This window comes from Taudactylus pleione, unplaced genomic scaffold (genome assembly GCF_031769625.1).
Source record: "Taudactylus pleione unplaced genomic scaffold, aTauple2 ptg000792l, whole genome shotgun sequence".
NCBI classification, from domain to species: Eukaryota; Metazoa; Chordata; class Amphibia; order Anura; family Myobatrachidae; genus Taudactylus; species Taudactylus pleione.
The window spans coordinates 4,007,428-4,020,993 of NW_028285194.1; positions in this window are offsets into that span (position 1 = coordinate 4,007,428).

Genomic DNA, 13,566 nt, shown 5'->3' on the forward strand with positions numbered 1-13,566 from the left:
CGTCATCAACTTTGCAAATAATTTAAAGTCAACTTTCAACAGTGAAATAGATCTATAGCTAGAGCACCCTCTTTGGGAATCACTATTACGTGAGCTTCCAGGGATTGACAGGAAAAATTAGTGTCTGCCGAGATGGAATTAAAGGCCTGGAGAAGTGTAGAGGCCAGGATATCATTAAATGTTTTATAATATACCATAGTGAAGCCATCTGGGCTCTTGTCCGCAGGCGTGGAGGAGATAGCCAGTTCCAGTTTCTGTATAGTGAAAGGTCTTTCCAGGGCTTCATGAGCAGGAAGTGGAAGACTATGATAAGCTGCAGTTGCCATGTAGTCCTTAACCTGAAATAAGTACAAAGAAGGGTTCACATCAGTTGGGACTTTATTTAAATTATACAGGGCCGAATAGTACCTTTTTAAAACAAGATGCGATTTCAGGGGTTTTAAAGTGAAAGGAGCCTTTTTCATCTTTCATGGCACTAACAAACAAGGTCGCTCTCTGGGCTCTAAGCGCTTGTGCCAGCAAACGACCCGGCTTGTTACCCCTTTGGTAATATTTACGACCACACCTGTGAATGGAAAGCAGGATACTTTCAGAGAGTAATTTTTTCAGTTGTATGCGGGCATCCAACAGCTCTACATATGTCTCCCCGGACAGCAAGAACTTGTGCAAAGTCTCTAAAGAGTGAATTAACTGTAGTAAATTGGTTATACACGTCATTTTTTGTTTTTTTTCATACGAGAGCCAAGTTGTATAAGTTTGCCCCATAAGACACATTTATGTGCTTCTCATATGGTTACCTTAGAAATCTCTTCTGAATCATTTATGAAAAAATAGTCAGAAAGAGTCTTGATAATTTCTTCCCTACAACAAGCATCTTGCAACAAAGACTCATTTAATCGCCATGTCCACTGACCGGGGGAACGAGGCAGAACCAACAGAGTCATCGACACTGGGGCATGGTCCAACCAAGTGATCGACCAATAGATGCGTCTAGGAGGAGTGGGAGATGTCTATGGCTTATAAACAAATAGTCAAGTCGTGTGTATACTCGATGGGGATGGGAGTAAAAAGAGTAGTCACGTCCTGTCGGATGGAGGACCCTCCAGGAATTGGCCAGCTGGAGATCATGGAAAAGCTTTGCAACTTTACTATATTTTCCCTTAGAAAATCTGGGAGTATTAGCAGAAGTATCAAGAGAAGGGTCTAGAGTACAGTTAAGGTCCCCTCCTCACACAGCAATTCCCATCAGGAGAGAGTCAAAGTGTAAAAGATGGGAATGAAAAAAGGAGGCCTGATCTTGGTTAGGGGCATACATTACTACAAAGGTGAAGTTCTGGTTATAGATTTTGCAGTTTAAAAGTAGTATCCTACCTGGGACAATTCTATGTACAGAGGGGTCTGAGATCTGTAGGTTTTTAGAGAACAATATCGCTACACCTTTAGATTTACTTTCTGGGGTATTACAATAAAAGGCTATGGGATATTAGTTAGGGATGGACTATGTGAAGATATTTTAAACTAAGATATTTGAACTAATGCAACATCAACCCCATCGGCCCATAGGGATCTAAGCAATGTGGACCTATTCTCCGGGACGTTAAGTCCTCTTGCATTAAGCGAGTGGATTTTGAGTTTGCCAGGGAGAGTCATGGCGGCCACAAGGTAGGTGAGCTAGCTTCAGCTCCCATAACAGTCATGAAGGGAAGAAAAAGAAAAGAAAACAAAGATGAGGAGATTAGGGAAAAACAAGAAATTGGGGGATAAACTGTAACAATAATACAAACCCCGCTGTGGGGAAACTGGTATGCTGGAATCCCAATAGGCATGATTGGCGGATGCGGGGGTTGGGTGATGGAGTTACCGTGAAAAGGCACATATTTAAGAAATAAAAATTAAACATTTAAAGAGAAAACATTGTCTGACACATAACGCAACCTAGACGCACTGAGTGTTATGAATTTGTAAGAAGCAACAAAGTATATGAAAAACACTTCAGTCTAGGTGACATGAAAAATCAAAACTGGTAAATATATCAATCAAAATGTGAGCAAGAAAAGAGAAAAAAGATAAATCTCACTAGTAAATGAAATGGGATTAATCCAACCTGTCAGTAAAGTGTCACAGAAAATGGCCCCAACAGGAGTCCTCACAAATCAGCTTGTCCTAGACTCTTACCAGGCGATTCAGCACAGGTAGGTGTCTCAGTTGGGACGGGTGGTGTCCTGAAAGCGCAGGGGCACCACCGGCTGCAAAAATGCAACTTTCGGGACCCATCACAGGAGACCGGGAGCATCCGTCAGGCCGCTATGTAAATTGAGGCCCTGGCTGAAGGAGAGGAAGGCGCAACCCACGGGAGAAAACTAGGTCACTCCCTGGGTCTGCAGCTCGACCCCCTTGACTGCTGATGGGACTTGGTCAGTTGTCGGATTCTAATACTGGTTGTGATAAGCTCCCTAAATCAAACCCTCCCCCCCTGAGCAGCTAACGCTAAGGGCGCCCCGGACTTACCTCATTCAGGGTAGCATCCTTCGGCATTCCTGCATCGGGATTAAGATAGGCGTAGGTATTTTGACACCTATCTTAAATCCCTTGTTGGGATTCCCCTGTTGGTATTGAGAATAGCGGCATTGTGGCCACCGGTCTCATATTTACATCCCGTATCCATACCAGCTGCATCACTATTTGTATTTCCTGCATTTAAATTGTCTTCACCCATCATTTATCAGCTATACATGAGCTTTAGTGGGCAGTCCATGTGGTAAGGTCTGCAGCCATGTGCCTGGCTATACTGGGTGCCATAGCTATGGATCCCAGGGGCTTAGGGGACTCGAGACCAAGGTCATATAGTTGTCTACCAAGTTCCTGTAATTGTCTGCTAACAAATTGAGTCTAGTCTGAAAAGGGGGACTCAGCCGCTCAAAGAACAATGGGATATAATCTATTACCAAACTTCTATGCAAAAGACTGAATAATAGGATGGCATTACATTTTCTGTGAGTGGTGTGTTATAATAGTAAGGGGTGTGTGTGTAGTGGATGTTATAATGTACTTGGGGGACTGTAATATGGCTTAATCTAAACTGGGTACTGCAATGTGGTATAATTTAAACTTGAGGACACTGTAATCTTGCATAGTATGAACTGGAGGCACTATTGTGTGGCTTAATATGAATTGGGGCACTGTAATGTGACCTACTCTGACCTGGGGGCACAGTAATGTGTCATAATATGAACTGTAGGGCACTGCAATGTGGCACAATATGAATTAGAGTCACTATAGTGTGGCATAGTATGAAGTGAAAGCACTGTAATGTGGAATAATATGAACTAGTGGTACTGTACTGTGGCATAATATGAACTGGGAGGCTCTGTAATGTGGCATAATATTAACCTGGGGACACTGTGATGTTGCAAAGTATTAACTGGAGGCACTTCAATGTGGCATAATATGAACTAGAGGAACTACAATGTGGCATAACATGTACTGGGAACACTGTGCATCATACTGTGAATAGGCAGCATTGCAATGAGGCATACTGTGAATAGGCAGCATTGCAATGAGGCATACTGTGAATAGGCACTATTACAATGAGGCATACTGTGAATAGGCACTATTACAATGAGGCATACTGTGAATAGGCAGTATTACAATGAGGCATACTGTGAATAGGCAGCATTGCAATGAGGCATACTGTGAATAGGCACTATTACAATGAGGTATACTGTGAATAGGCAGCATTGCAATGAGGCATACTGTGAATAGGCAGTATTACAATGAGGCATACTGTGAATAGGCAGTATTGCAATGAGGCATACTGTGAATAGGCAGCATTGCAATGAGGCATACTGTGAATAGGCACTATTACAATGAGGCATACTGTGAATAGGCACTATTACAATGAGGCATACTGTGAATAGGCAGCATTGCAATGAGGCATACTGTGAATAGGCACTTTTACAATGAGGCATACTGTGAATAGGCACTATTACAATGAGGCATACTGTGAATAGGCAGCATTGCAATGAGGCATACTGTGAATAGGCAGTATTACAATGAGGCATACTGTGAATAGGCAGCATTGCAATGAGGCATACTGTGAATAGGCACTATTACAATGAGGTATACTGTGAATAGGCAGCATTGCAATGAGGCATACTGTGAATAGGCAGTATTACAATGAGGTATACTGTGAATAGGTAGCATTGCAATGAGGCATACTGTGAATAGGCAGTATTACAATGAGGCATACTGTGAATAGGCACTATTACAATGAGGCATACTGTGAATAGGCAGTATTACAATGAGGCATACTGTGAATAGGTAGTATTACAATGAGGCATACTGTGAATAGTCAGTATTACAATGAGGCATACTGTGAATAGGCAGCATTGCAATGAGGCATACTGTGAATAGGCACTATTACAATGAGGCATACTGTGAACTACGGGCCTGATTCAGACCCGGTCGGAAGGCTGCGTTCGCACACAGCCTGTCGATGCAAAAGTATGCTAATGTGATACGCAATGTAACCGGAGCACAATAAGTAGACACACAACACTACATAATGCCACCTAATTCCCTTCACTTACGTTCTCACAAGACAGCGAAAACATCGGGAATCATCGGACCCACACTCACTAGTTGGGGTTGACCTGGCCCTACTGCAGACATTGCTAATGTTTGTGTGTGTAACTAGACATTAGGATGCATATGCCGTCGCTGTGGCCTAATTATGCACGCCCCTGAAACGGTGTATAGACGCCCAGGCACGCCTGCGTTTTTCTGACTGCCCCCTCAAACAGTCACTTCCTCTCAATCACTGTATGAAGCCTCTGCATGCTCATTGCTGTCGATTCGCGATCGCAGCAACCGGTTCGTGCACGCACACTGCGATGCATGCGCATGCACAGAATGCAAACATCGTCAGGCTGCGTGCGAATGCAGCCTTGTGACCGGGTCTGAGTCAGGCCCTACATACAATGTGACATAATATGTTCTGGGGGCACTGTGTGGTATAATGTGAACTTGGGCACTAATATGGGGCAAACTAGGGCATTACTAAAATAAACTTGAGCATTATTATGAACATAACATTAATTAGGGCATTACAATAGGGCATACATTGAACTAGTACACTACTATGGGCCGTAAAATGATCAACTGTTGCAGAGAGAGGTGTCTCTCTTGATACATTGGGAGTGGGGGCTCTTGAAAATTATGCTTTAGGGACCCCAAGTTTTGGTTACACCCCTGTCTGCAACTATGGTTAAACCAGAATTTACTATGCTCAAGTTTTAAATAAAAACAGATACAGTATGGCATTTATTAAATATAAATCACATGTTTTGCCTGTTAATTATATATTATTGATGCTATTTGCAGCAATAATAGGTGAATAACCACAGCAGTTTAACAAGAGACTCTGGCCCTCATATAGAGGCGGTCACAAGAAGCGATCACTCTCTCTGAATGAGGGCGGGCGCTTCTTTTTTTGTGCGGCCTCCTGGTCGCTAGTTAAGCTGTGGGTTACCACCCACAGCTTAGCAACCGACCATGGTGATGGTCGCAATGGTCAAGATCATCGTGACCATCGGGGCTTGCGACGAGACCCTAAGGTTGGGTCTCGGCAACCGCAAGTCCCAGGGAGCTTCCTGCTCTGATCGAGCAGGAAACTCCCCACTGACGTCACTGCTGATGTCAGTGCGGCCACCCACAAAATGACAAGCTTTCTGTCAGGAACGCCTCTGTTTGTGTAACTACCCCCCCGCCTAAAAAACGGGGCGAGCTGTCGATCAACATCGACAACCGACCCTTTTGTAGTGAGCTACGGAGCGAGAGAGTTTCTCTCTCGCTCCGGGGTTTGTGCACGCGCAGTGCGGCCGCTACGCGTGCGCAGGACCAAAACATTGAGTCGGTTACGAGCACTCAGCGATTGCGACCGACTCTGAATGAGGTCCTCTTTCTAGATAGTGCATCTGATGCCTTCCTGGGAAAGAGTTTACAGTATGCTGAAAGTGATAGCTACAACTATACTTCTGGGACTTACCTACTGTACATGCACAGCCATCAGGCCGCACGTGTACAAAGGAACGTAAGCCAAAAAGGGGGAGGAGCTTCCAGCCTACCAGGTTAGATGTCAGAAGATTCCCCTCCACCACTAGTTTTTCCCATATGTAAAACTTTCAGAGTTTGCTCAATTTCATCATTCCCATAGAAATCTATGGGTTCAGTGATACTTTAGTGAAAACAGTATATATCTGTAATATCACATGCATATAGCAATAATAGAATGACCTATTATCATTTTTGCTGGATTAATGAATTAAAATCTTTAATAAGATGCTTCTATTTGGTCCCTGACTAGGCAGAGAAACATGTTTGATGTTTTTGTTTGGAGGTCCATTGTCTAATAAACTGCTGCTTGTGTCATGATGGAGGGTTGGTTTGGGTTGGAACAGGCATGGGAGGCTGATGAGGAGACTTGGGAGGTGTGAATAAACCTGGGTGGCTTGAGCCAGGACTTCGTCATGTATTGCTGTGAGGAGGTTGAGTAGCTGCAAAGGATGATGGGCCTGAAAGCAAGAACAAGAATGGAATGTCTTTATTACACAGCAGGTTGGAATGAGAACTGGAGATGACAATAATGAATGAATGAGCAGAATCGGATTGGGACCGATGATGCTGGATTGAGAGCTGGATCGGTTTGAGACCGATGTTCAGTTGAAGAACTTTATGGCTTTGAATCCGATGTAGATGAATTGATGAACTGATCGGTTGGGACTGATGTTGATGAATTGATGAACTTGATTGATATGAGTCCGATATCAATGAATTGATTAACTTGATCAGTTGGGACTGATGTTGATGAATTGAAGAACTTAATTAATATGAGTCCAATGTTGATGAATTGATGAACTTGGTCGGTTGGGAGGACCGATGTTGATGAATTGATGAACTTGATCAGTTGGGACCAATGTTGATGAATTGAAGAACTTAATATGAGTCCAATGTTGCAAGCATTGCATGAGACCGATGGTTGGAGGTATCGGCTGGAACCGATGGTAGCTGTAAGAACAAGTCTCAGCGGTAAAAACCAGACTGGTGTGAAAGATGGTACAGGAGACTTGCTTACCAGACATAGGAACTGGATATAACAGGCTGGGACCGTTCAGATACAGAGTACCTGGGAGCTCAGCACTGACATGTAACTTCAGCAAGAAGTGACATTGTACTGGCAACAGAGGCCAGTCTGGAAATGGAATTTATAAGGGAGGATCCCCAGGGATTGGATGCTGCGATCAGCTGGTCTGGGAGCAGCGCTCTGAGTAGAGGAAAAGCATCAGATGACAGAATCAAACATGGCTGCACCCATACTATTGTTTAGGAGGGAACTCTGTAATGCAGCCTGTGTGCCATCATACTGGAAAGACACGCTGTGTGCAAGAGACTGCGGAGAGCCATCTCCATGCTCAGTAACAGGACACTGGGTCTGATTCAGCAAGGAACGCAGTTGCTTAAACGCACGCAATCAGCCGATTGTTGTGTGCTGCGTGACTACACAGACCCATCGTAGAGTGATTGACAGGAAGTGCCGTTTGTGGGCGTGCCAGTGCGTTTGAACTCCGTTGCATGGGCTTGCATAAATTATCCACTGCGATGCCCTACACAGCCTGAGGCCTGATAGTGTGTGATGAAGTTAGCAAATTCTGAGTAAGATCAGACCTTGTGCAAGTGTGCGTGAGGCTGCGATGGTTCTCGATTGTACCGATGTTTTCGCAGTCTTGCTAAACATTTCAGATGTGTGTAAGGTAAAGTGAGCATCCTCATGTAGTGTTGTGGCGGCATTGCGATCAGAATGAATTAGCATACTATCGCAGTTGAACTGCATGCATAATCACTATTGCATTCGCAGTTGCGTTCCGTAATGAATCAGGCCCAATGAGCGGAAGAGGCAGGAGCAGCACAGACAAACCTCAGCACCAGCCGGGGGAGATGTGCAGCGTGAGCGGACCTCTGTGCTATCCTGGGCAGGCCTCGGAACAGTAAGAAAGTGGTTTTAATAGTCCAGAGCGTGATAGCTCGATTTTGTATCTCCTGTCCAATAGCTTGTATTATACTTGTATACATTCTGCTGTAACCACACATGAGGACTGTGTATGAATGTAACTATAGTCATATAATTTTTCTGTGGGCAAAGTTTGTGTGAGTGATTTAAAAACACACTTTGGCAACCCTTATGGAAACAGGTTACTGCTATTAGTACTGGGAGACTGACTTGCTTGTAGAATTTTAATTTATGCTTTAGGTAGAGATGTGGGCAAACCCCTGTGTTTTGGTTTTGGATCTGGATTCACCTTTGTGTTTTGGTTTAACAATACCACCCTCAATTGTTTTGGTGTTGGATTCAGATATATATCGATCAAATATCTTTAAATATCAATAAAAACAGATAAAATGTCTGAATCCAAAACCCGAGTTCGTTTTTTAAATCTGATTTTCGAACCAGCATCAGATCTATAGAGGAACACAAAAGTGAATCCTAACCTTTACCCGGTTCTACTCGGAACCCCTAAATTCGGGTTTGTTTGGATTTCAGAAATCTGGACACACTCAATTTCTAATTTAAGGTAATTAAATATCCATTTCTGTACATGCTATAAGCTCTTCCTAGTCTTTTACTTTACTTTTTATTTAAGGATGCTTTGGACCCCCTGTTTTGGGAGCTACACCTAGGATTTACTTTTGTTTTCATTTTAATATATATATTGTACTATTGGGATCTTTATTAGTTTGGGATAGTCTGTGTGCCTGTCTATGTTTTAAACACAAACAAATTATATTTACTATAATGCTAAGCCCATTAATGAATTGTCTGCTGTTCACAGGTGAGAGCTGCTAAGGGGCTGCATCCTTTCAAAGAGGTGTCTGCATTCTTTGATTCGAGTTGTTCATCAAACGATAGCTACTAGTGGGCTGCAAAATATGATAGTGATCCCTCCTTTTTTTTTTTTTACTTCCTTTTTTAAATGTGGATGCCCCTGAATTTATGGATGTCATTTTGGGGGAGATCTTCCTCCATCCCTTAATTTCCTTATTTTTATGTACTGTAGTGGTGAATATCTGGTGATCACACTGATCACCAGACATTAACTTTGATGAGGGCACCCACAGATGAAGGTGCTCCCAACTTTATAGGTAGCAGGAAGGGGGAGACAGAGGGATTTAAAGTTCATTCCCCATACTTTCATTATTTATTTATTACTAAATTGACATTGTCTAAGTACTGAGCTCAAGTTTGTATCTTCTGCACAGCTTGTATTATACATATGTGCATACATGACTGACATCAGTACCTGGAAACCACTCCTTGGCCTTCCACAAGTCACCGCCAGACATCTAGACTGGTGGGTGAGGTAATTTGTTCTCTCTTGTTTCTCCATGCTTTCAAAGTCGATGACAAGTAGGACTCATCCTTCCGCAGTCTTACAGGTATATTTACTAAAGTGCAGGTTTTTAGCAGTGGAGATGTTGCTCATAGTAACCAATCAGATTTTAGCTATTATGTTCTAGAAGGTGCTAGATAAATGTTAAGTAGAATCTGATTGGTTACTATGGGCAATATATCCACTTCTAAAAACCCACACTTTAGTAAATATACCCCTAAAGCAGGGCATACACGCTACAATTATCGGGGCGATCCGCCTGATATCCGCGGATTGCCCCGATTATTGTAACATGTGTGCGGGTGACCGAGGGCTAAATATCGCTATGTTGGGCATGCAAGATCGACCAGCATGCCCGTCCAATGCGATATTTTTTAGTTAAAATGTCAGACGCATTGGGCAGTGTATGCCCAGCCGCAGCCGACAGACAGACATTTCCTGAGTTTCTTCCCATGGAAGGAACACTGAAATGTCTCCTCCCCAGAGGGTGGAGCACAGATGTCGTGGCTAATACACTGTGAGATATCTCACAATGTATGCTGCCGACATCTGCGGGCCGACAGGCATTTTATCTGGCCGTTTATGCCCAGCATTAGTGTTTACCTTGTCATGTTGCTCTCTCTCTCTCTCTCTCTCTCTCTATATTTGTGTGAAATTTAGAGCAGGTTGATTCCCGCAATAATGTTAATCATGGTGCCATGCCAAAAAGCCTCTCACCTGGGCCTCCCCCACTGTCATCTTCCAGGGTGCCACGAAAAAACATCAGCAAGTTTAAAACTTTATAATATGTCAGTCATTTTAAATGAGGTGCAAAACAAACACATCATTAACTTAGAACATGTTACCATCATGGCAGTTTGCTTTGCAAGCTCTCACTGAATGTATTTTGGAATATTTTGTTTTACTCAAACCTACAGTACCTTAAAAATAGTGTGTGGCTAGCAGATGCTGTCTTTAGTTTTAAGATTGTTTGTGGGTTTTTAAGTTATTTGAGGCTAAGAGCATATTTTTACATTTAGCTTTGGGAGCCAGTTTGTGTAGAAACAGTCTTGGTACACGGTAGTATATTGTCCATGTAAAAGTAAATATTCAAGGTTGATGATCTCATCTCTACCAGGCTGTAAATGGCCAGCGTTCATAAGAATGAATAAATACTCAATAATCAAAACCCATAAAGTCAGATTGTTAATATTTTTATTTGACAATTTATAAAGTATTCATATTACCGAGGCTTGCCAGAAGAAAAAATACTTTTTGAATAATATTTCAAATCAGAATAAAAAAAACTTGTAAAGATCTGGAAATTATTTCAAGACAGTTACTGTAAATTGAGCAACTCAACTTAGGGCAGCTCTGTGTAAAGCTTTATAAGAAGACTCTTGTTTTAAGACATAAAAAATACTGTATTTAGCAAAGTAAGCATATGTTACCATGTCTGGCTGTGTATTAAACACACATAGCAAGCCTAAAAAAGCACTCCCCCTGCTTGAATTGGCTTATGTTTGTGCTCCAGGAGACAAAAATGATTTGTCTTTACATTTTCTGTACTATTTTAATAGTCTAGCTTTATGTGACTGCAAAGAGTGTTGCCCTTCTTTCAGAGATTTAAAAACAAAATTGTTGAATACTCAATCAGGAGCAAAATACACTGTTTCCATATATGAAAATGTCATTTTTATGTAATCAGTTTTCTCATTAATTTATGAACAGTCATTTCTGTAGCAGAACACCAGGTAATCAATATTTGTATACTTACTGGCTATCAGTAGATTGAAACTTTCCTAAAGCTAGTAAATAAGTGTTACATTTATATTACAAATACAATAAACATTGGAAATTAAGTACAATGGAAGTATTTGTGAGTGGAGGTGGTCAAAGGCAACTTAATTTAAAGGGTCATTTGATAATACCCTGCAAATGCAGACAAACCACAGTTCATTACACATTCATGCTGTGATAGCTGTTCATACAGTATATTGGGGGAGATATATCAAACCTTTGATATAAAGTACCAAGCAATCAACTTCTGTCATTTTTCAAACACAGCCTGTAAAATGGCAGTAACAAGCTAATTCCTTGGTACTTTATATCTCTTCAAGGTTTGGTACATCTTCCCCATAGTTCCTTTAGGAGTTCTAGTAGATTGAAGTATTTAAATTAATTATACAGCCATGAAAATTCCTCTTCAGAAATGGGTATAACTGTCTGGCAGAGAATGGGCACTGATGACCTGAAAAATAGGCTATACTCTATCAATGATGTTCCATATACAGCAGTTATTTGCTCTGTATCATGATTTGAAATAGAAGAACAATAGAGGAATCTGTATACAACTAACATATTTTAAAACTCTAGGCTAGTGACTGTAATAGCTAAGTTTCAGGTTACTAACTTGTTGCGAGTCTCAAAAATATTTTTGCCAGAGCAAAAAAAGAAAAAAATTCCTTTTTGGGGCACTCTTATTAGACTAGTGTAATGTGATATTAATTAAAACTTAACTTTTAATTGACCTACTAATTAAAATAAATAGATGCAAAAAGACAAAAATACAATAATAATTGACAATAGTGGCGAAAATATGAAATATTAATTAATAATTATCCAGTCCTAATCGCAAATAGATATTATATACGAAAATTTGCTATATATTCAAATAACATGGGATCATGTATAAATTAGTAATAATAATAGTATGATGCATACACTTAAAGTATTTGTGATGATCAATAGGATTATGGTATATGGGATATCAGTATCTGGTTCCCACAGTCAATAAGCTAAATCGCAGTTTAGATGGAATATAACGGGAATCCTTTTTATTGTACATTGCTCGTAAAGTAACAGATGCTGTTTGTGCAAAATATATTTATATTGCACTGCATTATTGAAGATAAAAATACTTATTGCACAGTTTCCATGAATTGCATAAATCTCCTATGACAGAAGTTCAGTAATACATCAATTGCACTAGATAATCTTATATTGCACTATACACTGTAAACAAAAGAAAAGACAATAAAGCCATATACTAGCAGCATTTGGTCAGCAATTTACATATTGCCTGTGAGGTAGTAAATACTTATTAAACACAATATATTGCACTAATCCCTTACTCATAAATTAGAGAAAATATGCATAGATTAATATAAATTATATGAGACAGTTGTATTCAATATAGCACCAGATCATATAGGTAAAATAGCAGTTCTCAAACTGTGGGTTGTGACCCCAAAGTGGGTCGCGGCCATCCCAGCTTGGGGTCGCAACTCACATGGGGTGAGGTTGATGACCCCTCTGAGGAGAGTGAAACCAGTTGAACTGTCTGTTATTTCAGACTCCTCGGATCACTGGCTGAGAGATCTGAGGAGTCATCAGGCAGCCCCGTCCCGCCACAGTGCTCAGCTTCTCTTGTCCTCCTGCCCAGCAGCAAAAACTTACTCACAGGCAGCAAGCCTCAGCAGCAGACTCAGAGGAGCCAGCTGCCATGCTCTCTCTGCAGTCTGTGCAGATGTTGTTAAGTAAGTGCAGCCTGGGGGACCACTGCTGCCAGGGTGGGAGGACACAGAATGTGTGTTGATTGCTGTTTAGGGAGAAGAAACTTAAGCAGGAGGAGGAATGAGGGGAGTGTTGAGCACAGACCCTATGGGGGAACAGGGGAGCACACAGTGTGAGAACTGGAGGGGGGGAACAGAAAAAAACAAATGTATTAAAAACCCATTGCCTCCCCCCTGTCATCCACTGCCTCCCCCTTGAAACGCACTGCGCCCTCTGTCTTTCTCATCTACTACCTCCCCCTGTCACTCACTGGTTCTCCCTGTTACTCACTGTGTCCTATGTCACCCTTAGCCTCCCACTACCTCCCCAGTCACTCACTGTCTTCCCTGCCACCCTTTGCTGCTCCTTGCCACCCACTGCCGCCTCCTGTAACCCACTGCCATCCTCTACTTCTCCCTGCCACCCACTGCCTCTCCGTCACCCTCTGCCTCCCCCTGTCACCCACTGCTTCTCCCTATTACTCACTGCCTTCTATGTCACCTATTGTCTCCCCAGTCACTCGCTGCCTTTCCATGCCATGATCTGCCTCCCCCCTATCACCATGTCTCTCCCTGTCATCCAGTTACCC